Genomic DNA, 26,933 nt, shown 5'->3' on the forward strand with positions numbered 1-26,933 from the left:
TAAACAGAGAATATGAATTGGCTGATTATCTCTACTCTGTCAGAGATACGAAGCAGAGACAGATCCTTACCAAGTACAGGCTGAGTGACCACCGATTGGCAATAGAAACCGGCAGACATAAAAAGACATGGCTACCCAAAGAGGAGCGTGTATGTGGTCACTGCATGACAGGGGAGGTAGAGACAGAGATGCACTTTCTCCTTTACTGTGATAAATATTCCTCACAAAGAGATTCATTATTCACAGAAATTACTACATATATTCCACATTTTTACAAATTGAACCCAGAGGAAAAACTAAGAATACTCATGGGCGAAGGAGCAATGGCTCCTCTTGCAGCCAAATATGTATTTTCCTGCCATAGCCTGAGGGACACTGAATAATAACATCTGCATAGTAAACAGTAATTTACTTATTATTACTATTATTGTTATTACTATAATTATTAATGTTTACTGTAGACTGTTACCATTTTATTGTATTTATTTTTGTATTATTATTTACTACCATTTTATATTATTATTTGCTATCATTTACAATTTTGTTACAATGTATATTGTATACATTGTTGCTTTGGCAATATTGACACAATGTTTTTCATGCCAATAAAGCAGCTTGAATTTGAATTTGAATAATAAAACTGACCAGTGAGAGAGAGAGAGAGAGAGAGAGAAGTAATAAAACGGACCAGTGAGAGAGAGAGAAGTAATAAAACGGACCAGTGAGAGAGAGAGAAGAAATAAAACTGACCAGTGAGAGAGAGAGAGAAGTAATAAAACTGACCAGTGAGAGAGAAGTAATAAAACTGACCAGTGAGAGAGAGAGAGAGAAGTAATAAAACTGACCAGTGAGAGAGAGACAGAGAAGTAATAAAACTGACCAATGAGAGAGAGACAGAGAGAAGTAATAAAACTGACCAGTGAGAGAGAGAGAAGTAATAAAACTGACCAGTGAGAGAAAGAAGTAATAAAACTGACCAGTGAGAGAGAGAAGTAATAAAACTGACCAGTGAGAGAGAGAGAAGTAATTAAAACTGACCAGTGAGAGAGAGAGAAGTAATAAAACTGACCAGTGAAGAGAGAGAGTGTAGTAATAAAACTGACCAGTGAGAGAGAGAGAGTAGTAATAAAACTGACCAGTGAGAGAGAGAGAGAAGTAATAAAACTGACCAGTGAGAGAGAGAGAGAGAGTAGTAATGAAACTGATCAGTGAGAGAGAGAGAGAAGTAATAAAACTGACCAGTGAGAGAGAGAGAAAGAGTAGTAATAAAACTGACCAGTGAGAGAGAGAGAGAAAGAAGTAATACAACTGACCAGTGAGAGAGAGAGAGAGAGAGAAGTAATACAACTGACCAGTGAGAGAGAGAGAGAGAGAGAAGTAATACAACTGACCAGTGAGAGAGAGAGAGAGAGAAGTAATAAAACTGACCAGTGAGAGAGAGAGAAGTAATAAAACTGACCAGTGAGAGAGAGAGAAGTAATAAAACTGACCAGTGAGAGAGAGAGAGAGAGAGTAGTAATAAAACTGACCAGTGAGAGAGAGAGAGTAGTAATAAAACTGATCAGTGAGAGAGAGAGAGAGAGAAGTAATAAAACTGACCAGTGAGAGAGAGAGAGAAGTAATAAAACTGACCAGTGAAGAGAGAGAGTGTAGTAATAAAACTGACCAGTGAGAGAGAGAGAGTAGTAATAAAACTGACCAGTGAGAGAGAGAGAGAAGTAATAAAACTGACCAGTGAGAGAGAGAGAGAGAGTAGTAATGAAACTGATCAGTGAGAGAGAGAGAGAAGTAATAAAACTGACCAGTGAGAGAGAGAGAAAGAGTAGTAATAAAACTGACCAGTGAGAGAGAGAGAGAGATAAGTAATACAACTGACCAGTGAGAGAGAGAGAGAGAGAGAAGTAATACAACTGACCAGTGAGAGAGAGAGAGAGAGAAGTAATAAAACTGACCAGTGAGAGAGAGAGAAGTAATAAAACTGACCAGTGAGAGAGAGAGTAGTAATAAAACTGACCAGTGAGAGAGAGAGAGAGAGAAGTAATAAAACTGACCAGTGAGAGAGAGAGAGAGAGAGTAGTAATAAAACTGACCAGTGAGAGAGAGAGAGTAGTAATAAAACTGATCAGTGAGAGAGAGAGAGAAGTAATAAAACTGACCAGTGAGAGAGAGAGAAAGAGTAGTAATAAAACTGACCAGTGAGAGAGAGAGAGAGAGAAGTAATACAACTGACCAGTGAGCGAGAGAGAGAGAGAGAAGTAATACAACTGACCAGTGAGAGAGAGAGAGAGAGAAGTAATAAAACTGACCAGTGAGAGAGAGAGAAGTAATAAAACTGACCAGTGAGAGAGAGAGTAGTAATAAAACTGACCAGTGAGAGAGAGAGAGAAGTAATAAAACTGACCAGTGAGAGAGAGAGAGAGAGAAGTAATAAAACTGACCAGTGAGAGAGAGAGAAGTAATTAAAACTGACCAGTGAGAGAGAGAGAAGTAATTAAAACTGACCAGTGAGAGAGAGAGAAGTAATTAAAACTGACCAGTGAGAGAGAGAGAAGTAATTAAAATTGACCAGTGAGAGAGAGAGAAGTAATAAAACTGACCAGTGAGAGAGAGAGAAGTAATAAAACTGACCAGTGAGAGAGAGAAGTAATAAAACTGACCAGTGAGAGAGAGAGAGAGAAGTAATAAAACTGACCAGTGAAGAGAGAGAGTGTAGTAATAAAACTGACCAGTGAGAGAGAGAGAGTAGTAATAAAACTGACCAGTGAGAGAGAGAGAGTAGTAATAAAACTGACCAGTGAGAGAGAGAGAGAAGTAATAAAACTGACCAGTGAGAGAGAGAGAGAGAGTAGTAATGAAACTGATCAGTGAGAGAGAGAGAGAAGTAATAAAACTGACCAGTGAGAGAGAGAGAAAGAGTAGTAATAAAACTGACCAGTGAGAGAGAGAGAGAGAAGTAATACAACTGACCAGTGAGAGAGAGAGAGAGAGAGAAGTAATAAAACTGACCAGTGAGAGAGAGAGAAGTACTAAAACTGACCAGTGAGAGAGAGAGTAGTAATAAAACTGACCAGTGTGAGAGAGAGAGAGAGAAGTAATAAAACTGACCAGTGAGAGAGAGAGAGAGAGAGAGTAGTAATACAACTGACCAGTGAGAGAGAGAGAGTAGTAATAAAACTGACCAGTGAGAGAGAGAGAGAGAGAAGTAATAAAACTGACCAGTGAGAGAGAGAGAGAGAAGTAAAAAAACTGACCAGTGAGAGAGAGAAGTAATACAACTGACCAGTGAGAGAGAGAGAAAGTAATAAAACTGACCAGCGAGAGAGAGAGAGAGAGAGAGAGAGAGAGAGAGAGAGAGAGAAGTAATAAAATTGACAAGTGAGAGAAAGTAATAAAACTGACCAGTGAGAGAGAGAGAGAGAGAGAAGTAATAAAACTGACCAGTGAGAGAGAGAGAAGTAATAAAACTGACCAGTGAGAGAGAGAGAAGTAATAAAACTGACCAGTGAGAGAGAGAGAAGTAATAAAACTGACCAGTGAGAGAGAGAGTAGTAATGAAACTGATCAGTGAGAGAGAGAGAGAGAGAAGTAATTAAAACTGACCAGTGAGAGAGAGAGAAGTAATTAAAACTGACCAGTGAGAGAGAGAGAAGTAATTAAAACTGACCAGTGAGAGAGAGAGAAGTAATTAAAATTGACCAGTGAGAGAGAGAGAAGTAATAAAACTGACCAGTGAGAGAGAGAGAAGTAATAAAACTGACCAGTGAGAGAGAGAGAGAGAGAAGTAATAAAACTGACCAGTGAGAGAGAGAGAGAAGTAATAAAACTGACCAGTGAAGAGAGAGAGTGTAGTAATAAAACTGACCAGTGAGAGAGAGAGAGTAGTAATAAAACTGACCAGTGAGAGAGAGAGAGAAGTAATAAAACTGACCAGTGAGAGAGAGAGAGAGAGTAGTAATGAAACTGATCAGTGAGAGAGAGAGAGAAGTAATAAAACTGACCAGTGAGAGAGAGAGAAAGAGTAGTAATAAAACTGACCAGTGAGAGAGAGAGAGAGAGAGAGAAGTAATACAACTGACCAGTGAGAGAGAGAGAGAGAGAGAGAGAAGTAATACAACTGACCAGTGAGAGAGAGAGAGAGAGAAGTAATAAAACTGACCAGTGAGAGAGAGAGAAGTAATAAAACTGACCAGTGAGAGAGAGAGTAGTAATAAAACTGACCAGTGAGAGAGAGAGAGAGAGAAGTAATAAAACTGACCAGTGAGAGAGAGAGAGAGAGAGAGTAGTAATAAAACTGACCAGTGAGAGAGAGAGAGTAGTAATAAAACTGACCAGTGAGAGAGAGAGAGAGAGAAGTAATAAAACTGACCAGTGAGAGAGAGAGAGAGAAGTAAAAAAACTGACCAGTGAGAGAGAGAAGTAATACAACTGACCAGTGAGAGAGAGAGAAAGTAATAAAACTGACCAGCGAGAGAGAGAGAGAGAGAGAGAGAGAGAGAGAGAGAGAGAGAGAGAGAAGTAATAAAATTGACAAGTGAGAGAAAGTAATAAAACTGACCAGTGAGAGAGAGAGAGAGAGAAGTAATAAAACTGACCAGTGAGAGAGAGAGAAGTAATAAAACTGACCAGTGAGAGAGAGAGAAGTAATAAAACTGACCAGTGAGAGAGAGAGAAGTAATAAAACTGACCAGTGAGAGAGAGAGTAGTAATGAAACTGATCAGTGAGAGAGAGAGAGAGAGAGAGAAGTAATAAAACTGACCAGTGAGAGAGAGAGAGAGAGAAGTAATAAAACTGACCAGTGAAAGAGAGAGAGAGAGAAGTAATAAAACTGAACAGTGAGAGAGAGAGAGAGAAGTAATAAAACTGACCAGTGAGAGAGAGAGAAGTAATAAAACTGACCAGTGAGAGAGAGATAAGTAATAAAACTGACCAGTGAGAGAGAGACAGAGAGAAGTAATAAAACTGACCAGTGAGAGAGAGAAGTAATAAAACTGACCAGTGAGAGAAAGAAGTAATAAAACTGACCAGTGAGAGAGAGAAGTAATAAAACTGACCAGTGAGAGAGAGAGAAGTAATTAAAACTGACCAGTGAGAGAGAGAGAAGTAATTAAAACTGGCCAGTGAGAGAGAGAGAAGTAATAAACCTGACCAGTGAGAGAGAGAGAGAGAAGTAATAAAACTGACCAGTGAGAGAGAGAGAGAAGTAATAAAACTGACCAGTGAAGAGAGAGAGTGTAGTAATAAAACTGACCAGTGAGAGAGAGAGAGAGAGTAGTAATAAAACTGACCAGTGAGAGAGAGAGAGAGAGAGAAGTAATAAAACTGACCAGTGAGAGAGAGAGAGAGAGTAGTAATGAAACTGACCAGTGAGAGAGAGAGAGAGAGAAGTAATAAAACTGACCAGTGAGAGAGAGAGAGAGAGAAGTAATAAAACTGACCAGTGAGAGAGAGAGAGAAGTAATAAAACTGACCAGTGAGAGAGAGAGAGAGAGAAGTAATAAAACTGACCAGTGAGAGAGAGAGAAGTAATAAAACTGACCAGTGAGAGAGAGACAGAGAGAAGTAATAAAACTGACCAGTGAGAGAGAGAGAGAGAAGTAATAAAACTGACCAGTGAGAGAAAGAAGTAATAAAACTGACCACTGAGAGAGAGAAGTAATAAAACTGACCAGTGAGAGAGAGAGAAGTAATTAAAACTGACCAGTGAGAGAGAGAGAAGTAATTAAAACTGACCAGTGAGAGAGAGAGAAGTAATAAAACTGACCAGTGAGAGAGAGAGAGAGAGAGAGAGGTAATAAAACTGACCAGTGAGAGAGAGAGAGAGAAGTAATAAAACTGACCAGTGAAGAGAGAGAGTGTAGTAATAAAACTGACCAGTGAGAGAGAGAGAGAGAGAGAAGTAATAAAACTGACCAGTGAGAGAGAGAGAGAGAGAAGTAATAAAACGGACCAGTGAGAGAGAGAGAAGTAATAAAACGGACCAGTGAGAGAGAGAGAGAGAAGAAATAAAACTGACCAGTGAGAGAGAGAGAGAAGTAATAAAACTGACCAGTGAGAGAGAAGTAATAAAACTGACCAGTGAGAGAGAGAGAAGTAATAAAACTGACCAGTGAAAGAGAGAGAGAGAGAGAGAGAAGTAATAAAACTGACCAGTGAGAGAGAGAGAGAGAAGTAATAAAACTGACCAGTGAGAGAGAGAGAGAGAAGTAATAAAACTGACCAGTGAGAGAGAGAGAGAGAGAAGTAATAAAACTGACCAGTGAGAGAGAGAGAGAAAGAGAAGTAATAAAACTGACCAGTGAGAGAGAGAGAAGTAATAAAACTGACCAGTGAGAGAAAGAAGTAATAAAACTGACCAGTGGGAGAGAGAGAAGTAATAAAACTGACCAGTGAGAGAAAGAGAAGTAATAAAACTGACCAGTGAGAGAGAGAAAGAGAGAAGTAATAAAACTGACCAGTGAGAGAGAGAGAAGTAATACAACTGACCAGTGAGAGAAAGAAGTAATAAAACTGACAAGTGAGAGAGAGAAGTAATAAAACTGACCAGTGAGAGAGAGAGTAGTAATAAAACTGACCAGTGAGAGAGAGAGAGAAGTAATTAAAACTGACCAGTGAGAGAGAGAGAAGTAATAAAACTGACCAGTGAGAGAGAGAGAAGTAATAAAACTGACCAGTGAGAGAGAGAGAAGTAATAAAACTGACCAGTGAGAGAGAGAGAAGTAATAAAACTGACCAGTGAGAGAGAGAGAGAAGTAATAAAACTGACCAGTGAGAGAGAGAGAAGTAATAAAACTGACCAGTGAAGAGAGAGAGTGTAGTAATAAAACTGACCAGTGAGAGAGAGAGAGTAGTAATAAAACTGACCAGTGAGAGAGAGAGAGAGAGTAGTAATAAAACTGACCAGTGAGAGAGAGAGAGAGAGAAGTAATACAACTGACCAGTGAGAGAGAGAGAGAGAGAGAGAGAGAGAAGTAATAAAACTGACCAGTGAGAGAGAGAGAGAGAGAGAAGTAATAAAACTGACCAGTGAGAGAGAGAGAAGTAATAAAACTGACCAGTGAGAGAGAGAGAAGTAATAAAACTGACCAGTGAGAGAGAGAGAAGTAATAAAACTGACCAGTGAGAGAGAGAGTAGTAATGAAACTGATCAGTGAGAGAGAGAGAGAGAGAAGTAATAAAACTGACCAGTGAGAGAGAGAGAAAGAGAAGTAATAAAACTGACCAGTGAAAGAGAGAGAGAGAGAAGTAATAAAACTGAACAGTGAGAGAGAGAGAGAGAAGTAATAAAACTGACCAGTGAGAGAGAGAGAAGTAATAAAACTGACCAGTGAGAGAGAGATAAGTAATAAAACTGACCAGTGAGAGAGAGACAGAGAGAAGTAATAAAACTGACCAGTGAGAGAGAGAGAGAGAAGTAATAAAACTGACCAGTGAGAGAAAGAAGTAATAAAACTGACCAGTGAGAGAGAGAAGTAATAAAACTGACCAGTGAGAGAGAGAGAAGTAATTAAAACTGACCAGTGAGAGAGAGAGAAGTAATTAAAACTGGCCAGTGAGAGAGAGAGAAGTAATAAACCTGACCAGTGAGAGAGAGAGAGAGAAGTAATAAAACTGACCAGTGAGAGAGAGAGAGAAGTAATAAAACTGACCAGTGAAGAGAGAGAGTGTAGTAATAAAACTGACCAGTGAGAGAGAGAGAGAGTAGTAATAAAACTGACCAGTGAGAGAGAGAGAGAGAGAGAAGTAATAAAACTGACCAGTGAGAGAGAGAGAGAGAGTAGTAATAAAACTGACCAGTGAGAGAGAGAGAGAGAGAAGTAATAAAACTGACCAGTGAGAGAGAGAGAGAGAAGTAATAAAACTGACCAGTGAGAGAGAGAGAGAAGTAATAAAACTGACCAGTGAGAGAGAGAGAGAGAGAGAAGTAATAAAACTGACCAGTGAGAGAGAGAGAAGTAATAAAACTGACCAGTGAGAGAGAGACAGAGAGAAGTAATAAAACTGACCAGTGAGAGAGAGAGAGAGAAGTAATAAAACTGACCAGTGAGAGAAAGAAGTAATAAAACTGACCACTGAGAGAGAGAAGTAATAAAACTGACCAGTGAGAGAGAGAGAAGTAATTAAAACTGACCAGTGAGAGAGAGAGAAGTAATAAAACTGACCAGTGAGAGAGAGAGAGAGAGAGGTAATAAAACTGACCAGTGAGAGAGAGAGAGAGAAGTAATAAAACTGACCAGTGAAGAGAGAGAGTGTAGTAATAAAACTGACCAGTGAGAGAGAGAGAGAGAGAGAAGTAATAAAACTGACCAGTGAGAGAGAGAGAGAGAGAGAAGTAATAAAACGGACCAGTGAGAGAGAGAGAAGTAATAAAACGGACCAGTGAGAGAGAGAGAGAGAAGAAATAAAACTGACCAGTGAGAGAGAGAGAGAAGTAATAAAACTGACCAGTGAGAGAGAAGTAATAAAACTGACCAGTGAGAGAGAGAGAAGTAATAAAACTGACCAGTGAAAGAGAGAGAGAGAGAGAGAAGTAATAAAACTGACCAGTGAGAGAGAGAGAGAGAAGTAATAAAACTGACCAGTGAGAGAGAGAGAGAGAAGTAATAAAACTGACCAGTGAGAGAGAGAGAGAGAGAAGTAATAAAACTGACCAGTGAGAGAGAGAGAGAAAGAGAAGTAATAAAACTGACCAGTGAGAGAGAGAGAAGTAATAAAACTGACCAGTGAGAGAAAGAAGTAATAAAACTGACCAGTGGGAGAGAGAGAAGTAATAAAACTGACCAGTGAGAGAAAGAGAAGTAATAAAACTGACCAGTGAGAGAGAGACAGAGAGAAGTAATGAAACTGACCAGTGAGAGAGAGAGAAGTAATAAAACTGACCAGTGAGAGAAAGAAGTAATAAAACTGACAAGTGAGAGAGAGAAGTAATAAAACTGACCAGTGAGAGAGAGAGTAGTAATAAAACTGACCAGTGAGAGAGAGAGAGAAGTAATTAAAACTGACCAGTGAGAGAGAGAGAAGTAATAAAACTGACCAGTGAGAGAGAGAGAAGTAATAAAACTGACCAGTGAGAGAGAGAGAAGTAATAAAACTGACCAGTGAGAGAGAGAGAAGTAATAAAACTGACCAGTGAGAGAGAGAGAGAAGTAATAAAACTGACCAGTGAGAGAGAGAGAAGTAATAAAACTGACCAGTGAAGAGAGAGAGTGTAGTAATAAAACTGACCAGTGAGAGAGAGAGAGTAGTAATAAAACTGACCAGTGAGAGAGAGAGAGAGAGAGTAGTAATAAAACTGACCAGTGAGAGAGAGAGAGAGAGAAGTAATACAACTGACCAGTGAGAGAGAGAGAGAGAGAGAGAGAGAAGTAATAAAACTGACCAGTGAGAGAGAGAGAGAGAGAGAGAAGTAATAAAACTGACCAGTGAGAGAGAGAGAAGTAATAAAACTGACCAGTGAGAGAGAGAGTAGTAATAAAACTGACCAGTGAGAGAGAGAGAGAGAGAAGTAATAAAACTGACCAGTGAGAGAGAGAGAGAGAGAGTAGTAATAAAACTGACCAGTGAGAGAGAGAGAGTAGTAATAAAACTGACCAGTGAGAGAGAGAGAGAGAGAAGTAATAAAACTGACCAGTGAGAGAGAGAGAGAGAAGTAAAAAAACTGACCAGTGAGAGAGAGAAGTAATACAACTGACCAGTGAGAGAGAGAGAAAGTAATAAAACTGACCAGCGAGAGAGAGAGAGAGAGAGAGAGAGAGAGAGAGAGAAGTAATAAAATTGACAAGTGAGAGAGAGAGAAGTAATAAAACTGACCAGTGAGAGAGAGAGAAGTAATAAAACTGACCAGTGAGAGAGAGAGTAGTAATGAAACTGATCAGTGAGAGAGAGAGAGAGAGAGAGAGAGAGAGAGAAGTAATAAAACTGACCAGTGAGAGAGAGAGAGAGAGAAGTAATAAAACTGACCAGTGAAAGAGAGAGAGAGAGAAGTAATAAAACTGACCAGTGAGAGAGAGAGAGAAGTAATAAAACTGACCAGTGAGAGAGAGAGTAGTAATAAAACTGACCAGTGAGAGAGAGAGAGAGAGAAGTAATAAAACTGACCAGTGAGAGAGAGAGAGAGAGAGTAGTAATAAAACTGACCAGTGAGAGAGAGAGAGTAGTAATAAAACTGACCAGTGAGAGAGAGAGAGAGAGAAGTAATAAAACTGACCAGTGAGAGAGAGAGAGAGAAGTAAAAAAACTGACCAGTGAGAGAGAGAAGTAATACAACTGACCAGTGAGAGAGAGAGAAAGTAATAAAACTGACCAGCGAGAGAGAGAGAGAGAGAGAGAGAGAGAGAGAGAGAAGTAATAAAATTGACAAGTGAGAGAGAGAGAAGTAATAAAACTGACCAGTGAGAGAGAGAGAAGTAATAAAACTGACCAGTGAGAGAGAGAGTAGTAATGAAACTGATCAGTGAGAGAGAGAGAGAGAGAGAGAGAGAGAGAGAAGTAATAAAACTGACCAGTGAGAGAGAGAGAGAGAGAAGTAATAAAACTGACCAGTGAAAGAGAGAGAGAGAGAAGTAATAAAACTGACCAGTGAGAGAGAGAGAGAAGTAATAAAACTGACCAGTGAGAGAGAGAGAGAGAGAAGTAATAAAACTGACCAGTGAGAGAGAGAGAGAAGTAATAAAACTGACCAGTGAGAGAGAGACAGAGAGAAGTAATAAAACTGACCAGTGAGAGAGAGAGAGAGAAGTAAAAAAACTGACCAGTGAGAGAGAGAAGTAATACAACTGACCAGTGAGAGAGAGAGAAAGTAATAAAACTGACCAGCGAGAGAGAGAGAGAGAGAGAGAGAGAGAGAGAGAGAGAGAGAGAAGTAATAAAATTGACAAGTGAGAGAAAGTAATAAAACTGACCAGTGAGAGAGAGAGAGAGAGAAGTAATAAAACTGACCAGTGAGAGAGAGAGAAGTAATAAAACTGACCAGTGAGAGAGAGAGAAGTAATAAAACTGACCAGTGAGAGAGAGAGAAGTAATAAAACTGACCAGTGAGAGAGAGAGTAGTAATGAAACTGATCAGTGAGAGAGAGAGAGAGAGAAGTAATAAAACTGACCAGTGAGAGAGAGAGAGAGAGAAGTAATAAAACTGACCAGTGAAAGAGAGAGAGAGAGAAGTAATAAAACTGAACAGTGAGAGAGAGAGAGAGAAGTAATAAAACTGACCAGTGAGAGAGAGAGAAGTAATAAAACTGACCAGAGAGAGAGAGATAAGTAATAAAACTGACCAGTGAGAGAGAGACAGAGAGAAGTAATAAAACTGACCAGTGAGAGAGAGAGAGAAGTAATAAAACTGACCAGTGAGAGAAAGAAGTAATAAAACTGACCAGTGAGAGAGAGAAGTAATAAAACTGACCAGTGAGAGAGAGAGAAGTAATTAAAACTGACCAGTGAGAGAGAGAGAAGTAATTAAAACTGGCCAGTGAGAGAGAGAGAAGTAATAAACCTGACCAGTGAGAGAGAGAGAGAGAAGTAATAAAACTGACCAGTGAGAGAGAGAGAGAAGTAATAAAACTGACCAGTGAAGAGAGAGAGTGTAGTAATAAAACTGACCAGTGAGAGAGAGAGAGAGAGTAGTAATAAAACTGACCAGTGAGAGAGAGAGAGAGAGAGAGAAGTAATAAAACTGACCAGTGAGAGAGAGAGAGAGAGTAGTAATAAAACTGACCAGTGAGAGAGAGAGAGAGAGAAGTAATAAAACTGACCAGTGAGAGAGAGAGAGAGAGAAGTAATAAAACTGACCAGTGAGAGAGAGAGAGAAGTAATAAAACTGACCAGTGAGAGAGAGAGAGAGAGAAGTAATAAAACTGACCAGTGAGAGAGAGAGAAGTAATAAAACTGACCAGTGAGAGAGAGACAGAGAGAAGTAATAAAACTGACCAGTGAGAGAGAGAGAAGTAATAAAACTGACCAGTGAGAGAAAGAAGTAATAAAACTGACCACTGAGAGAGAGAAGTAATAAAACTGACCAGTGAGAGAGAGAGAAGTAATTAAAACTGACCAGTGAGAGAGAGAGAAGTAATTAAAACTGACCAGTGAGAGAGAGAGAAGTAATAAAACTGACCAGTGAGAGAGAGAGAGAGAGAGGTAATAAAACTGACCAGTGAGAGAGAGAGAGAGAAGTAATAAAACTGACCAGTGAAGAGAGAGAGTGTAGTAATAAAACTGACCAGTGAGAGAGAGAGAGAGAGAGAAGTAATAAAACTGACCAGTGAGAGAGAGAGAGAGAGAGAAGTAATAAAACGGACCAGTGAGAGAGAGAGAAGTAATAAAACGGACCAGTGAGAGAGAGAGAGAGAAGAAATAAAACTGACCAGTGAGAGAGAGAGAGAAGTAATAAAACTGACCAGTGAGAGAGAAGTAATAAAACTGACCAGTGAGAGAGAGAGAAGTAATAAAACTGACCAGTGAAAGAGAGAGAGAGAGAGAGAAGTAATAAAACTGACCAGTGAGAGAGAGAGAGAGAAGTAATAAAACTGACCAGTGAGAGAGAGAGAGAGAAGTAATAAAACTGACCAGTGAGAGAGAGAGAGAGAGAAGTAATAAAACTGACCAGTGAGAGAGAGAGAGAAAGAGAAGTAATAAAACTGACCAGTGAGAGAGAGAGAAGTAATAAAACTGACCAGTGAGAGAAAGAAGTAATAAAACTGACCAGTGGGAGAGAGAGAAGTAATAAAACTGACCAGTGAGAGAAAGAGAAGTAATAAAACTGACCAGTGAGAGAGAGACAGAGAGAAGTAATAAAACTGACCAGTGAGAGAGAGAGAAGTAATAAAACTGACCAGTGAGAGAAAGAAGTAATAAAACTGACAAGTGAGAGAGAGAAGTAATAAAACTGACCAGTGAGAGAGAGAGTAGTAATAAAACTGACCAGTGAGAGAGAGAGAGAAGTAATTAAAACTGACCAGTGAGAGAGAGAGAAGTAATAAAACTGACCAGTGAGAGAGAGAGAAGTAATAAAACTGACCAGTGAGAGAGAGAGAAGTAATAAAACTGACCAGTGAGAGAGAGAGAAGTAATAAAACTGACCAGTGAGAGAGAGAGAGAAGTAATAAAACTGACCAGTGAGAGAGAGAGAAGTAATAAAACTGACCAGTGAAGAGAGAGAGTGTAGTAATAAAACTGACCAGTGAGAGAGAGAGAGTAGTAATAAAACTGACCAGTGAGAGAGAGAGAGAGTAGTAATAAAACTGACCAGTGAGAGAGAGAGAGAGAAGTAATACAACTGACCAGTGAGAGAGAGAGAGAGAGAGAGAGAAGTAATAAAACTGACCAGTGAGAGAGAGAGAGAGAGAGAGAAGTAATAAAACTGACCAGTGAGAGAGAGAGAAGTAATAAAACTGACCAGTGAGAGAGAGAGAAGTAATAAAACTGACCAGTGAGAGAGAGAGAAGTAATAAAACTGACCAGTGAGAGAGAGAGAAGTAATTAAAACTGACCAGTGAGAGAGAGAGAAGTAATTAAAACTGGCCAGTGAGAGAGAGAGAAGTAATAAACCTGACCAGTGAGAGAGAGAGAGAGAAGTAATAAAACTGACCAGTGAGAGAGAGAGAGAAGTAATAAAACTGACCAGTGAAGAGAGAGAGTGTAGTAATAAAACTGACCAGTGAGAGAGAGAGAGAGAGTAGTAATAAAACTGACCAGTGAGAGAGAGAGAGAGAGAGAGAAGTAATAAAACTGACCAGTGAGAGAGAGAGAGAGAGTAGTAATAAAACTGACCAGTGAGAGAGAGAGAGAGAGAAGTAATAAAACTGACCAGTGAGAGAGAGAGAGAGAGAAGTAATAAAACTGACCAGTGAGAGAGAGAGAGAAGTAATAAAACTGACCAGTGAGAGAGAGAGAGAGAGAAGTAATAAAACTGACCAGTGAGAGAGAGAGAAGTAATAAAACTGACCAGTGAGAGAGAGACAGAGAGAAGTAATAAAACTGACCAGTGAGAGAGAGAGAAGTAATAAAACTGACCAGTGAGAGAAAGAAGTAATAAAACTGACCACTGAGAGAGAGAAGTAATAAAACTGACCAGTGAGAGAGAGAGAAGTAATTAAAACTGACCAGTGAGAGAGAGAGAAGTAATTAAAACTGACCAGTGAGAGAGAGAGAAGTAATAAAACTGACCAGTGAGAGAGAGAGAGAGAGAGGTAATAAAACTGACCAGTGAGAGAGAGAGAGAGAAGTAATAAAACTGACCAGTGAAGAGAGAGAGTGTAGTAATAAAACTGACCAGTGAGAGAGAGAGAGAGAGAGAAGTAATAAAACTGACCAGTGAGAGAGAGAGAGAGAGAGAAGTAATAAAACGGACCAGTGAGAGAGAGAGAAGTAATAAAACGGACCAGTGAGAGAGAGAGAGAGAAGAAATAAAACTGACCAGTGAGAGAGAGAGAGAAGTAATAAAACTGACCAGTGAGAGAGAAGTAATAAAACTGACCAGTGAGAGAGAGAGAAGTAATAAAACTGACCAGTGAAAGAGAGAGAGAGAGAGAGAAGTAATAAAACTGACCAGTGAGAGAGAGAGAGAGAAGTAATAAAACTGACCAGTGAGAGAGAGAGAGAGAAGTAATAAAACTGACCAGTGAGAGAGAGAGAGAGAGAAGTAATAAAACTGACCAGTGAGAGAGAGAGAGAAAGAGAAGTAATAAAACTGACCAGTGAGAGAGAGAGAAGTAATAAAACTGACCAGTGAGAGAAAGAAGTAATAAAACTGACCAGTGGGAGAGAGAGAAGTAATAAAACTGACCAGTGAGAGAAAGAGAAGTAATAAAACTGACCAGTGAGAGAGAGACAGAGAGAAGTAATAAAACTGACCAGTGAGAGAGAGAGAAGTAATAAAACTGACCAGTGAGAGAAAGAAGTAATAAAACTGACAAGTGAGAGAGAGAAGTAATAAAACTGACCAGTGAGAGAGAGAGTAGTAATAAAACTGACCAGTGAGAGAGAGAGAGAAGTAATTAAAACTGACCAGTGAGAGAGAGAGAAGTAATAAAACTGACCAGTGAGAGAGAGAGAAGTAATAAAACTGACCAGTGAGAGAGAGAGAAGTAATAAAACTGACCAGTGAGAGAGAGAGAAGTAATAAAACTGACCAGTGAGAGAGAGAGAGAAGTAATAAAACTGACCAGTGAGAGAGAGAGAAGTAATAAAACTGACCAGTGAAGAGAGAGAGTGTAGTAATAAAACTGACCAGTGAGAGAGAGAGAGTAGTAATAAAACTGACCAGTGAGAGAGAGAGAGAGTAGTAATAAAACTGACCAGTGAGAGAGAGAGAGAGAAGTAATACAACTGACCAGTGAGAGAGAGAGAGAGAGAGAGAGAAGTAATAAAACTGACCAGTGAGAGAGAGAGAGAGAGAGAGAAGTAATAAAACTGACCAGTGAGAGAGAGAGAAGTAATAAAACTGACCAGTGAGAGAGAGAGTAGTAATAAAACTGACCAGTGAGAGAGAGAGAGAGAGAAGTAATAAAACTGACCAGTGAGAGAGAGAGAGAGAGAGTAGTAATAAAACTGACCAGTGAGAGAGAGAGAGTAGTAATAAAACTGACCAGTGAGAGAGAGAGAGAGAGAAGTAATAAAACTGACCAGTGAGAGAGAGAGAGAGAAGTAAAAAAACTGACCAGTGAGAGAGAGAAGTAATACAACTGACCAGTGAGAGAGAGAGAAAGTAATAAAACTGACCAGCGAGAGAGAGAGAGAGAGAGAGAGAGAGAGAAAAAACAGAACAAACAAAAATGTAAATTCACCCTGAACAACACCTTAATTGAACACACAAAAAATTACACCTACCTTGGTCTGACCATATCTGCATCGGGAAACTTTAATATGGCAGTGAATGCACTCAAAGAAAAAGCCCGCAGAGCAATGTATGCAATAAAAATGAAATTATTCAAAATCAACATCCCAATTAGAATTTGGACTAAAATATTTGACAGTGTAATCCTACCAATAGCACTTTATGGAAGTGAGGTTTGGGGGCCACTCAATAAACTGGATTTTAAAATGTGGGACAAACATCCAATTGAAACCCTACATGCAGAATTCTGTCGGAAAATTCTACAAGTCCAGAGAAATACACCAACTAATGCATGTAGGGCAGAATTGGGCCGTTTTCCAGTAATAATGAAAATACAGAAAAGATCATTAAAATTTTGGCTACATCTAAATTCAAGTCCAAATTCGAGTCTGCAATTTAAAGCACTTCAAGCCCAAGAGCTGAGCCCAGAAACGAGCCCTCTCAGTCAGCTGGTGTTGGACCTCACCAATCAAGCTGACACCAGCACTGCTTCAAAAGAAAGAATTCCAATAAACAAAATCATGAACCAATCAAAGGAATCATACTTACAATACTGGAAAAACGAAACAAAATCCCAAAGCCGACTAAATTGCTATCTGACCCTAAACAGAGAATATGAATTGGCTGATTATCTCTACTCTGTCAGAGATACGAAGCAGAGACAGATCCTTACCAAGTACAGGCTGAGTGACCACCGATTGGCAATAGAAACCGGCAGACATAAAAAGACATGGCTACCCAAAGAGGAGCGTGTATGTGGTCACTGCATGACAGGGGAGGTAGAGACAGAGATGCACTTTCTCCTTTACTGTGATAAATATTCCTCACAAAGAGATTCATTATTCACAGAAATTACTACATATATTCCAAATTTTTACAAATTGAACCCAGAGGAAAAACTAAGAATACTCATGGGCGAAGGAGCAATGGCTCCTCTTGCAGCCAAATATGTATTTTCCTGCCATAGCCTGAGGGACACTGAATAATAACATCTGCATAGTAAACAGTAACTTACTTATTATTACTATTATTGTTATTACTATAATTATTAATGTTTACTGTAGACTGTTACCATTTTATTGTATTTATTTTTGTATTATTATTTACTACCATTTTATATTATTATTTGCTATCATTTACAATTTTGTTACAATGTATATTGTATACATTGTTGCTTTGGCAATATTGACACAATGTTTTTCATGCCAATAAAGCAGCTTGAATTTGAATTTGAATTTGAATTTGAGAGAGAGAGAGAGAGAAGTAATAAAATTGACAAGTGAGAGAGAGAGAAGTAATAAAACTGACCAGTGAGAGAGAGAGAAGTAATAAAACTGACCAGTGAGAATGAGAGTAGTAATGAAACTGATCAGTGAGAGAGAGAGAGAGAGAGAGAGAGAGAAGTAATAAAACTGACCAGTGAGAGAGAGAGAGAGAGAAGTAATAAAACTGACCAGTGAAAGAGAGAGAGAGAGAAGTAATAAAACTGACCAGTGAGAGAGAGAGAGAAGTAATAAAACTGACCAGTGAGAGAGAGAGAGAGAGAAGTAATAAAACTGACCAGTGAGAGAGAGAGAGAAGTAATAAAACTGACCAGTGAGAGAGAGACAGAGAGAAGTAATAAAACTGACCAGTGAGAGAGAGAGAGAGAAGTAATAAAACTGACCAGTGAGAGAAAGAAGTAATAAAACTGACCAGTGAGAGAGAGAAGTAATAAAACTGACCAGTGAGAGAGAGAGAGAGGTAATAAAACTGACCAGTGAGAGAGAGAGAGAGAAGTAATAAAACTGACCAGTGAAGAGAGAGAGTGTAGTAATAAAACTGACCAGTGAGAGAGAGAGAGAGAGAGAGAGTAGTAATAAAACTGACCAGTGAGAGAGAGAGAGAAGTAATAAAACTGACCAGTAAGAGAGAGAGAGTAGTAGTAAAACTGACCAGTGAGAGAGAGAGAGAGAGAAGTAATAAAACTGACCAGTGAGAGAGAGAGAAGTAATAAAACTGACCAGTGAGAGAGAGAGAGAAGTAATAAAACTGACCAGTGAGAGAGAGAGAGAAGTAATAAAACTGACCAGTGAGAGAGAGAGAGAGAGAAGTAATAAAACTGACCAGTGAGAGAGAGACAGAGAGAAGTAATAAAACTGACCAGTGAGAGAGAGAGAGAGAAGTAATAAAACTGACCAGTGAGAGAAAGAAGTAATAAAACTGACCAGTGAGAGAAAGAAGTAATAAAACTGACCAGTGAGAGAGAGAGAAGTAATTAAAACTGACCAGTGAGAGAGAGAGAAGTAATTAAAACTGACCAGTGAGAGAGAGAGAAGTAATAAAACTGACCAGTGAGAGAGAGAGAGAGAGAGGTAATAAAACTGACCAGTGAGAGAGAGAGAGAGAAGTAATAAAACTGACCAGTGAAGAGAGAGAGTGTAGTAATAAAACTGACCAGTGAGAGAGAGAGAGAGAGAGTAGTAATAAAACTGACCAGTGAGAGAGAGAGAGAGAGAGAAGTAATAAAACTGACCAGTGAGAGAGAGAGAGAGAGTAGTAATAAAACTGACCAGTGAGAGAGAGAGAGAAGTAATAAAACTGACCAGTGAGAGAGAGAGAGAAGTAATAAAACTGACCAGTGAGAGAGAGAGAGAGAGAAGTAATAAAACTGACCAGTGAGAGAGAGACAGAGAAAAGTAATAAAACTGACCAGTGAGAGAGAGAGAGAGAAGTAATAAAACTGACCAGTGAGAGAAAGAAGTAATAAAACTGACCAGTGAGAGAGAGAGAATTAATTAAAACTGACCAGTGAGAGAGAGAGAAGTAATTAAAAATGACCAGTGAGAGAGAGAGAGAAGTAATAAAACTGACCAGTGTGAGAGAGAGAGAGAAGTAATAAAACTGACCAGTGAGAGAGAGAGAAGTAATTAAAACTGACCAGTGAGAGAGAGAGAAGTAATTAAAACTGACCAGTGAGAGAGAGAGAAGTAATAAAACTGACCAGTGAGAGAGAGAGAGAGAGAGGTAATAAAACTGACCAGTGAGAGAGAGAGAGAGAAGTAATAAAACTGACCAGTGAAGAGAGAGAGTGTAGTAATAAAACTGACCAGTGAGAGAGAGAGAGAGAGAGTAGTAATAAAACTGACCAGTGAGAGAGAGAGAGAGAGAGAAGTAATAAAACTGACCAGTAAGAGAGAGAGAGAGAGTAGTAATAAAACTGACCAGTGAGAGAGAGAGAGAGAGAAGTAATAAAACTGACCAGTGAAGAGAGAGAGTGTAGTAAGTGAGAGAGAGAGAGAGTAGTAATGAAACTGATCAGTGAGAGAGAGAGAGAGAGAGAGAAGTAATAAAACTGACCAGTGAGAGAGAGAGAGAGATAAGTAATAAAACTGACCAGTGAAAGAGAGAGAGAGAGAAGTAATAAAACTGACCAGTGAAAGAGAGAGAGAGAGAAGTAATAAAACTGACCAGTGAGAGAGAGAGAGAAGTAATAAAACTGACCAGTGAGAGAGAGAGAGAGAGAAGTAATAAAACTGACCAGTGAGAGAGAGAGAGAAGTAATAAAACTGACCAGTGAGAGAGAGACAGAGAGAAGTAATAAAACTGACCAGTGAGAGAGAGAGAGAAGTAATAAAACTGACCAGTGAGAGAAAGAAGTAATAAAACTGACAAGTGAGAGAGAGAAGTAATAAAACTGACCAGTGAGAGAGAGAGAAGTAATTAAAACTGACCAGTGAGAGAGAGAGAAGTAATTAAAACTGACCAGTGAGAGAGAGAGAAGTAATAAAACTGACCAGTGAGAGAGAGAGAGAGGTAATAAAACTGACCAGTGAGAGAGAGAGAGAGAAGTAATAAAACTGACCAGTGAAGAGAGAGAGTGTAGTAATAAAACTGACCAGTGAGAGAGAGAGAGAGAGAGAGAGTAGTAATAAAACTGACCAGTGAGAGAGAGAGAGAAGTAATAAAACTGACCAGTAAGAGAGAGAGAGAGAGTAGTAGTAAAACTGACCAGTGAGAGAGAGAGAGAGAGAGAAGTAATAAAACTGACCAGTGAGAGAGAGAGAGAGAGTAGTAATAAAACTGACCAGTGAGAGAGAGAGAGAAGTAATAAAACTGACCAGTGAGAGAGAGAGAGAAGTAATAAAACTGACCAGTGAGAGAGAGAGAGAGAGAAGTAATAAAACTGACCAGTGAGAGAGAGACAGAGAGAAGTAATAAAACTGACCAGTGAGAGAGAGAGAGAGAAGTAATAAAACTGACCAGTGAGAGAAAGAAGTAATAAAACTGACCAGTGAGAGAGAGAGAATTAATTAAAACTGACCAGTGAGAGAGAGAGAAGTAATTAAAAATGACCAGTGAGAGAGAGAGAAGTAATAAAACTGACCAGTGTGAGAGAGAGAGAGAAGTAATAAAACTGACCAGTGAGAGAGAGAGAAGTAATTAAAACTGACCAGTGAGAGAGAGAGAAGTAATTAAAACTGACCAGTGAGAGAGAGAGAAGTAATAAAACTGACCAGTGAGAGAGAGAGAGAGAGAGGTAATAAAACTGACCAGTGAGAGAGAGAGAGAGAAGTAATAAAACTGACCAGTGAAGAGAGAGAGTGTAGTAATAAAACTGACCAGTGAGAGAGAGAGAGAGAGAGTAGTAATAAAACTGACCAGTGAGAGAGAGAGAGAGAGAGAAGTAATAAAACTGACCAGTGAGAGAGAGAGAGAGAGTAGTAATAAAACTGACCAGTGAGAGAGAGAGAGAAGTAATAAAACTGACCAGTGAGAGAGAGAGAGAAGTAATAAAACTGACCAGTGAGAGAGAGAGAGAGAGAAGTAATAAAACTGACCAGTGAGAGAGAGACAGAGAGAAGTAATAAAACTGACCAGTGAGAGAGAGAGAGAGAAGTAATAAAACTGACCAGTGAGAGAAAGAAGTAATAAAACTGACCAGTGAGAGAGAGAGAATTAATTAAAACTGACCAGTGAGAGAGAGAGAAGTAATTAAAAATGACCAGTGAGAGAGAGAGAAGTAATAAAACTGACCAGTGTGAGAGAGAGAGAGAAGTAATAAAACTGACCAGTGAGAGAGAGAGAAGTAATTAAAACTGACCAGTGAGAGAGAGAGAAGTAATTAAAACTGACCAGTGAGAGAGAGAGAAGTAATAAAACTGACCAGTGAGAGAGAGAGAGAGAGAGGTAATAAAACTGACCAGTGAGAGAGAGAGAGAGAAGTAATAAAACTGACCAGTGAAGAGAGAGAGTGTAGTAATAAAACTGACCAGTGAGAGAGAGAGAGAGAGAGTAGTAATAAAACTGACCAGTGAGAGAGAGAGAGAGAGAGAAGTAATAAAACTGACCAGTAAGAGAGAGAGAGAGAGTAGTAATAAAACTGACCAGTGAGAGAGAGAGAGAGAGAAGTAATAAAACTGACCAGTGAAGAGAGAGAGTGTAGTAATAAAACTGACCAGTGAGAGAGAGAGAGAGAGTAGTAATAAAACTGACCAGTGAGAGAGAGAGAGAGAGAAGTAATAAAACTGACCAGTGAGAGAGAGAGAGAGAGTAGTAATAAAACTGACCAGTGAGAGAGAGAGAGAGAAGTAATAAAACTGACCAGTGAGAGAGAGAGAGTAGTAATAAAACTGACCAGTGAGAGAGAGAGAGAGAGAGAGAGAGAAGTAATAAAACTGACCAGTGAGAGAGAGAGAGAGAGAGAGAAGTAATACAACTGACCAGTGAGAGAGAGAGAAGTAATAAAACTGACCAGTGAGAGAGAGAGTAGTAATAAAACTGACCAGTGAGAGAGAGAGAGAAGTAATAAAACTGACCAGTGAGAGAGAGAGAGAGAGAGAAGTAATAAAACTGACCAGTGAGAGAGAGAGAGAGAAGTAATAAAACTGACCAGTGAGAGAAAGAAGTAATAAAACTGACCAGTGAGAGAGAGAGAATGAATTAAAACTGACCAGTGAGAGAGAGAGAAGTAATTAAAAATGACCAGTGAGAGAGAGAGAAGTAATAAAACTGACCAGTGTGAGAGAGAGAGAGAAGTAATAAAACTGACCAGTGAGAGAGAGAGAAGTAATTAAAACTGACCAGTGAGAGAGAGAGAAGTAATTAAAACTGACCAGTGAGAGAGAGAGAAGTAATAAAACTGACCAGTGAGAGAGAGAGAGAGAGAGGTAATAAAACTGACCAGTGAGAGAGAGAGAGAGAAGTAATAAAACTGACCAGTGAAGAGAGAGAGTGTAGTAATAAAACTGACCAGTGAGAGAGAGAGAGAGAGAGTAGTAATAAAACTGACCAGTGAGAGAGAGAGAGAGAGAGAAGTAATAAAACTGACCAGTGAGAGAGAGAGAGAGAGTAGTAATAAAACTGACCAGTGAGAGAGAGAGAGAAGTAATAAAACTGACCAGTGAGAGAGAGAGAGAAGTAATAAAACTGACCAGTGAGAGAGAGAGAGAGAGAAGTAATAAAACTGACCAGTGAGAGAGAGACAGAGAGAAGTAATAAAACTGACCAGTGAGAGAGAGAGAGAGAAGTAATAAAACTGACCAGTGAGAGAAAGAAGTAATAAAACTGACCAGTGAGAGAGAGAGAATTAATTAAAACTGACCAGTGAGAGAGAGAGAAGTAATTAAAAATGACCAGTGAGAGAGAGAGAGAAGTAATAAAACTGACCAGTGTGAGAGAGAGAGAGAAGTAATAAAACTGACCAGTGAGAGAGAGAGAAGTAATTAAAACTGACCAGTGAGAGAGAGAGAAGTAATTAAAACTGACCAGTGAGAGAGAGAGAAGTAATAAAACTGACCAGTGAGAGAGAGAGAGAGAGGTAATAAAACTGACCAGTGAGAGAGAGAGAGAGAAGTAATAAAACTGACCAGTGAAGAGAGAGAGTGTAGTAATAAAACTGACCAGTGAGAGAGAGAGAGAGAGAGTAGTAATAAAACTGACCAGTGAGAGAGAGAGAGAGAGAGAAGTAATAAAACTGACCAGTAAGAGAGAGAGAGAGAGTAGTAATAAAACTGACCAGTGAGAGAGAGAGAGAGAGAAGTAATAAAACTGACCAGTGAAGAGAGAGAGTGTAGTAAGTGAGAGAGAGAGAGAGTAGTAATGAAACTGATCAGTGAGAGAGAGAGAGAGAGAGAAGTAATAAAACTGACCAGTGAGAGAGAGAGAGAGAGAAGTAATAAAACTGACCAGTGAAAGAGAGAGAGAGAGAAGTAATAAAACTGACCAGTGAAAGAGAGAGAGAGAGAAGTAATAAAACTGACCAGTGAGAGAGAGAGAGAAGTAATAAAACTGACCAGTGAGAGAGAGAGAGAGAGAAGTAATAAAACTGACCAGTGAGAGAGAGAGAGAAGTAATAAAACTGACCAGTGAGAGAGAGACAGAGAGAAGTAATAAAACTGACCAGTGAGAGAGAGAGAGAAGTAATAAAACTGACCAGTGAGAGAAAGAAGTAATAAAACTGACAAGTGAGAGAGAGAAGTAATAAAACTGACCAGTGAGAGAGAGAGAAGTAATTAAAACTGACCAGTGAGAGAGAGAGAAGTAATTAAAACTGACCAGTGAGAGAGAGAGAAGTAATAAAACTGACCAGTGAGAGAGAGAGAGAGGTAATAAAACTGACCAGTGAGAGAGAGAGAGAGAAGTAATAAAACTGACCAGTGAAGAGAGAGAGTGTAGTAATAAAACTGACCAGTGAGAGAGAGAGAGAGAGAGAGAGTAGTAATAAAACTGACCAGTGAGAGAGAGAGAGAAGTAATAAAACTGACCAGTAAGAGAGAGAGAGAGAGTAGTAGTAAAACTGACCAGTGAGAGAGAGAGAGAGAGAGAAGTAATAAAACTGACCAGTGAGAGAGAGAGAGAGAGTAGTAATAAAACTGACCAGTGAGAGAGAGAGAGAAGTAATAAAACTGACCAGTGAGAGAGAGAGAGAAGTAATAAAACTGACCAGTGAGAGAGAGAGAGAGAGAAGTAATAAAACTGACCAGTGAGAGAGAGACAGAGAGAAGTAATAAAACTGACCAGTGAGAGAGAGAGAGAGAAGTAATAAAACTGACCAGTGAGAGAAAGAAGTAATAAAACTGACCAGTGAGAGAGAGAGAATTAATTAAAACTGACCAGTGAGAGAGAGAGAAGTAATTAAAAATGACCAGTGAGAGAGAGAGAAGTAATAAAACTGACCAGTGTGAGAGAGAGAGAGAAGTAATAAAACTGACCAGTGAGAGAGAGAGAAGTAATTAAAACTGACCAGTGAGAGAGAGAGAAGTAATTAAAACTGACCAGTGAGAGAGAGAGAAGTAATAAAACTGACCAGTGAGAGAGAGAGAGAGAGAGGTAATAAAACTGACCAGTGAGAGAGAGAGAGAGAAGTAATAAAACTGACCAGTGAAGAGAGAGAGTGTAGTAATAAAACTGACCAGTGAGAGAGAGAGAGAGAGAGTAGTAATAAAACTGACCAGTGAGAGAGAGAGAGAGAGAGAAGTAATAAAACTGACCAGTGAGAGAGAGAGAGAGAGTAGTAATAAAACTGACCAGTGAGAGAGAGAGAGAAGTAATAAAACTGACCAGTGAGAGAGAGAGAGAAGTAATAAAACTGACCAGTGAGAGAGAGAGAGAGAGAAGTAATAAAACTGACCAGTGAGAGAGAGACAGAGAGAAGTAATAAAACTGACCAGTGAGAGAGAGAGAGAGAAGTAATAAAACTGACCAGTGAGAGAAAGAAGTAATAAAACTGACCAGTGAGAGAGAGAGAATTAATTAAAACTGACCAGTGAGAGAGAGAGAAGTAATTAAAAATGACCAGTGAGAGAGAGAGAAGTAATAAAACTGACCAGTGTGAGAGAGAGAGAGAAGTAATAAAACTGACCAGTGAGAGAGAGAGAAGTAATTAAAACTGACCAGTGAGAGAGAGAGAAGTAATTAAAACTGACCAGTGAGAGAGAGAGAAGTAATAAAACTGACCAGTGAGAGAGAGAGAGAGAGAGGTAATAAAACTGACCAGTGAGAGAGAGAGAGAGAAGTAATAAAACTGACCAGTGAAGAGAGAGAGTGTAGTAATAAAACTGACCAGTGAGAGAGAGAGAGAGAGAGTAGTAATAAAACTGACCAGTGAGAGAGAGAGAGAGAGAGAAGTAATAAAACTGACCAGTAAGAGAGAGAGAGAGAGTAGTAATAAAACTGACCAGTGAGAGAGAGAGAGAGAGAAGTAATAAAACTGACCAGTGAAGAGAGAGAGTGTAGTAATAAAACTGACCAGTGAGAGAGAGAGAGAGAGTAGTAATAAAACTGACCAGTGAGAGAGAGAGAGAGAGAAGTAATAAAACTGACCAGTGAGAGAGAGAGAGAGAGTAGTAATAAAACTGACCAGTGAGAGAGAGAGAGAGAAGTAATAAAACTGACCAGTGAGAGAGAGAGAGTAGTAATAAAACTGACCAGTGAGAGAGAGAGAGAGAGAGAGAGAGAGAGAGAAGTAATAAAACTGACCAGTGAGAGAGAGAGAGAGAGAAGTAATACAACTGACCAGTGAGAGAGAGAGAAGTAATAAAACTGACCAGTGAGAGAGAGAGTAGTAATAAAACTGACCAGTGAGAGAGAGAGAGAAGTAATAAAACTGACCAGTGAGAGAGAGAGAGAGAGAAGTAATAAAACTGACCAGTGAGAGAGAGAGAGAGAAGTAATAAAACTGACCAGTGAGAGAAAGAAGTAATAAAACTGACCAGTGAGAGAGAGAGAATTAATTAAAACTGACCAGTGAGAGAGAGAGAAGTAATTAAAAATGACCAGTGAGAGAGAGAGAAGTAATAAAACTGACCAGTGTGAGAGAGAGAGAGAAGTAATAAAACTGACCAGTGAGAGAGAGAGAAGTAATTAAAACTGACCAGTGAGAGAGAGAGAAGTAATTAAAACTGACCAGTGAGAGAGAGAGAAGTAATAAAACTGACCAGTGAGAGAGAGAGAGAGAGAGGTAATAAAACTGACCAGTGAGAGAGAGAGAGAGAAGTAATAAAACTGACCAGTGAAGAGAGAGAGTGTAGTAATAAAACTGACCAGTGAGAGAGAGAGAGAGAGAGTAGTAATAAAACTGACCAGTGAGAGAGAGAGAGAGAGAGAAGTAATAAAACTGACCAGTGAGAGAGAGAGAGAGAGTAGTAATAAAACTGACCAGTGAGAGAGAGAGAGAAGTAATAAAACTGACCAGTGAGAGAGAGAGAGAAGTAATAAAACTGACCAGTGAGAGAGAGAGAGAGAGAAGTAATAAAACTGACCAGTGAGAGAGAGACAGAGAGAAGTAATAAAACTGACCAGTGAGAGAGAGAGAGAGAAGTAATAAAACTGACCAGTGAGAGAAAGAAGTAATAAAACTGACCAGTGAGAGAGAGAGAATTAATTAAAACTGACCAGTGAGAGAGAGAGAAGTAATTAAAAATGACCAGTGAGAGAGAGAGAGAAGTAATAAAACTGACCAGTGTGAGAGAGAGAGAGAAGTAATAAAACTGACCAGTGAGAGAGAGAGAAGTAATTAAAACTGACCAGTGAGAGAGAGAGAAGTAATTAAAACTGACCAGTGAGAGAGAGAGAAGTAATAAAACTGACCAGTGAGAGAGAGAGAGAGAGAGGTAATAAAACTGACCAGTGAGAGAGAGAAGTAATAAAACTGACCAGTGAAGAGAGAGAGTGTAGTAATAAAACTGACCAGTGAGAGAGAGAGAGAGAGAGTAGTAATAAAACTGACCAGTGAGAGAGAGAGAGAGAGAGAAGTAATAAAACTGACCAGTAAGAGAGAGAGAGAGAGTAGTAATAAAACTGACCAGTGAGAGAGAGAGAGAGAGAAGTAATAAAACTGACCAGTGAAGAGAGAGAGTGTAGTAAGTGAGAGAGAGAGAGAGTAGTAATGAAACTGATCAGTGAGAGAGAGAGAGAGAGAGAGAAGTAATAAAACTGACCAGTGAGAGAGAGAGAGAGAGAAGTAATAAAACTGACCAGTGAAAGAGAGAGAGAGAGAAGTAATAAAACTGACCAGTGAAAGAGAGAGAGAGAGAAGTAATAAAACTGACCAGTGAGAGAGAGAGAGAAGTAATAAAACTGACCAGTGAGAGAGAGAGAGAGAGAAGTAATAAAACTGACCAGTGAGAG

At 39.1% G+C, this 26,933-nt stretch overlaps 1 protein-coding gene across 6 annotated transcripts in view; it reads right to left on the bottom strand.

Annotated features, from left to right (window-relative positions):
* Window positions 1-26,933, bottom strand: part of slc25a21 (solute carrier family 25 member 21) — a 276,710-nt gene that overhangs the window by 150,411 nt on the left and 99,366 nt on the right. The gene's annotated exons all lie outside the window — the stretch shown is intronic.

This window comes from Oncorhynchus mykiss, chromosome 19 (genome assembly GCF_013265735.2).
Source record: "Oncorhynchus mykiss isolate Arlee chromosome 19, USDA_OmykA_1.1, whole genome shotgun sequence".
NCBI classification, from domain to species: Eukaryota; Metazoa; Chordata; class Actinopteri; order Salmoniformes; family Salmonidae; genus Oncorhynchus; species Oncorhynchus mykiss.